Source organism: Zingiber officinale, chromosome 10A (assembly GCF_018446385.1).
Source record: "Zingiber officinale cultivar Zhangliang chromosome 10A, Zo_v1.1, whole genome shotgun sequence".
NCBI classification, from domain to species: domain Eukaryota; kingdom Viridiplantae; phylum Streptophyta; class Magnoliopsida; order Zingiberales; family Zingiberaceae; genus Zingiber; species Zingiber officinale.
The window spans coordinates 88,290,928-88,294,233 of NC_056004.1; positions in this window are offsets into that span (position 1 = coordinate 88,290,928).

Below are 3,306 nucleotides of genomic sequence, written 5' to 3' on the forward strand. Positions count from 1 at the left end.
ATGTCATCATTAAATGCCGACTCGTGGCGATGCGCCATGTGTCCTGCCTCTGCCGCCGCACGCCTGACGTGGCAAAGTACTGATGTGACGTTTAGCGGTTTAGATTCAATTGTCAGATCTCAGCCTAGGTTTCTGTGACCTAGATCAGACGGCTCCGATCTGTCGATTCCCAAGCTTATAAGCCCATGTGTGTCGTCACCTTTGTGCATTTCGTCCTCATGCTCCTCAGTGTTGTCTGCTTCGTGCTCCAACTATCTTTCTCCTCCACTGTTCTCCGACACTTTTTCTTCTCAGTAGCCCTTCTCCGTCGACCTTTTGCTCGTAAGCTTCTTCTCTATCATACAAACCTCCGAGTTTTTTTCGCTCTCCAGCGTCTGTTCTTTCCCATTCTTGAGTTTTTCATCGTCTCAGTGTTCCAGCGATCCTTCCACAACTCCATTCTCCTTTTTTCTTGTTTTGCAATGGCAAGTTCATCGCAGCTTCCCACCGGCATCCCGGGCCCTGGTATACTTCTACCGAGTCCCGGTTCGACGCCGACGACGCTAAAAGTTTGATGGTTGCATTCGAGTTTCCTCCCAAATTTGAAGTTATCCTTCCTTCTCCTTTCGATCGGCCGAATTCTCCGCCACCCGGCTGTATCACCTTCTATCGGGACCATTTTACCACTGGTCTATGGTTTCCCATCCATCCTTTCTTTTCTTCTATGTGTAAGTACTTCCGAGTCTCCCTCCACCAGCTAGTCCGAACTCCTTTCGGCTGCTGTGCGGGGTGGTTGTCCTCCTTCGTATGCACGACATTCCACTCACTCCCCAGTTCTTCCATTACTTTTACTATCCCATGTTGTTCGAGCCGGGGACTTTTCTTTTTCAAGCCCGAGTGAGTTTGGTTTTCTTTGATAAAATGCCAACTTCCAATAAACATTCGAAGGAGTACTTCTTCTTTGTACGCTTTCCCAAGCGACCGGATTTCTTCACACACTGGCAGCTCGACCTGGTGGCCCAGCCTCCATTGAAGAAGTATAAGAATCGATCAGACTACTTGAATGCCGCTTCCATGTTGGCCGGTCAGAAATACAACATCCATAAGCTGCTGCTGTAAGGCGTCCTGTACATCTTCGGCTTGAGCCCGATCCGCACCCGACTCCCGTTTAGCCTAGGTATGCGATCACTTTGACTCTTTCATTGATTCTAACTGATTTTTTCTTCTTTTTGTGCAGCTGAAGTCATGCTGCGAGCACGGCTGGCCAGCAAGGCGAAGCTCAAGGATGCCATGATCAACGTGGTCGCGGTTGAAGAATTAGGGAGCCGAGGCCTCCAGCTGGTTGGCTCGCAAGAGGAGCCACAGAATGAGAGCTAGGAGGCTCCCATTTTGGTGAGTGGGGGAGCGACCGGGGGCTCCCAACCTTCCAAATAGTGCTCGATCATTCTAGTTGAGGGGGACTCGGCCTTCGCCTCCTCAGAAGAGCCACTGGCAAAGCGCAAGGGGCGCCGGGCAGAGCCTTCATCACACTCTACTACTTCGGGGGTGCGCTTCGCCGAACGGGTCGAGACGTCAACCCCCGCTTCCGTCCAAGAGCCGATTGCCTCCGAGTCCCTCCGAGCATATATCCAACACTTCAATCAGGTGACCATGGGCATCCAATCGGTCTCGTCTGAGACCATGATGAATGCGTTCACCTAAGGGCTCGTGGATGGAGATTTCTTCTGGTCTCTCATCCGAAAGCCACCTCGGAACCACATGCTGAAGAAGGCCAACGAATACATAAACGTGGAAGAAGCCCAGGCGACGAGGAGGAAGGAAATGTCGTTCGAACCATCGACACAGATCAAACAGAGGCTGTCGATTAGCCATCAGCCACCACGAGGACCTCGAGCCGAAGGGACACGGTCACACCAAGAATCTAGGCCCCATGTCGTTCAGCACATGACCTCCGAGCGTCCAAAACCAAAAGGAAAGGTATGGACCCCTATATTCTGTTCCTTCCACCAATCAACAACTCACAACACCCGCGACTGTCACGGATTCAATTCGATGGCCCAACCGGAGCCCTGAAGTTATCATCGCTGGTCTCCCTCTCCTGATCGGCGACATGGGCAACAGAACACCGGACGAAGAGAGGACGCAAGAAGATCACTACAACAGCCCCATAGGAGAAGCGCCGACCCCACCCGAGCTGAACGCGAGCGAAGCAGACCGTCTGCTCGGGAGGAGGAGAATAGAAGCAATGTTGCACGAGGCGAAATCAACATCATCGCCGGCAATCCGACCAATGGAGACTCCAACTGAGCCAGGAAAACATATGTGCGACAATTGGAGATCCATGCGGTAGGCTGTAGCCGAGAGTAGGTGAGTGGGCCTGAGATCAGCTTCGGGCCCAGAGATCTAGAGGGAGTTGAAGTTCCTCACAACAACGCTCTCATCATCTGAGCGGTAATCGCTAACTATACTATTCACCAAATTTTCATTGACACAGGCAGCTCAGTGAATATAATTTTCAAGAAAGCGTTCGACCAGCTTCAGATCGATCAAGGCGAGTTACTGCCAATGGCAACCCCGCTGTACGGATTTACTGGCAACGAAGTTCTACCGATCGGCCAAACAAGGTTAGCCATATTGCTTGGAGAGGAGTCACTCAAAAGAACGAAGACCACAAATTTCATCGTGGTGGGCGCTCCCTCCACATACAACGTCATCTTGGGCCAACTGGTCCTCAATGAGTTCTGAGCGGTAGTCTCCACCTATTGCCAGAAGATCAAGTTCCCAGTGGAAGACCAGGTGGGAGAAGTCAAGGGTGACCAGTTGGTCGCTCGACGTTGCTATGTTGAGATGGTTAAGACCGAGGCGAAGTCCGCTCGGAAAATACCCCGGCTGGAGGTAAGCGCCATAACCGAAAAGCCCCCTACTTTGGTGTATAAAGAGAAGGAAGAGGTACAAATCCACCCAAGCCGAGCAGAAGCTACAACCTTCAGAGCTGTCGATCTGGATGCCAAGCAGAGAGCCGAACTCATCGCGTGTGCCTATTAGAACCACGATGTCTTCGCATGGTCAACGCATGAACTGCCCGACATCTCCCCGAGCGTCGCCCAGCACGAATTACACGTCCGACCAGACGCTCGACCGGTGAAGCAAAGGAAAAGAGATTTTAGTGTCGAACAAAATCTAATCATCTGGGAGTAAATCGAGAAGCTGTTAGAAGCCGACCACATCCAGGAAGTACAGTTCTCGAGCTGACCTGTAAACGTAGTGCTGGTCTCCAAGCCGGGCAATAAGTGGCGTATGCATCGACTTCCGGGACCTAAACAAAGC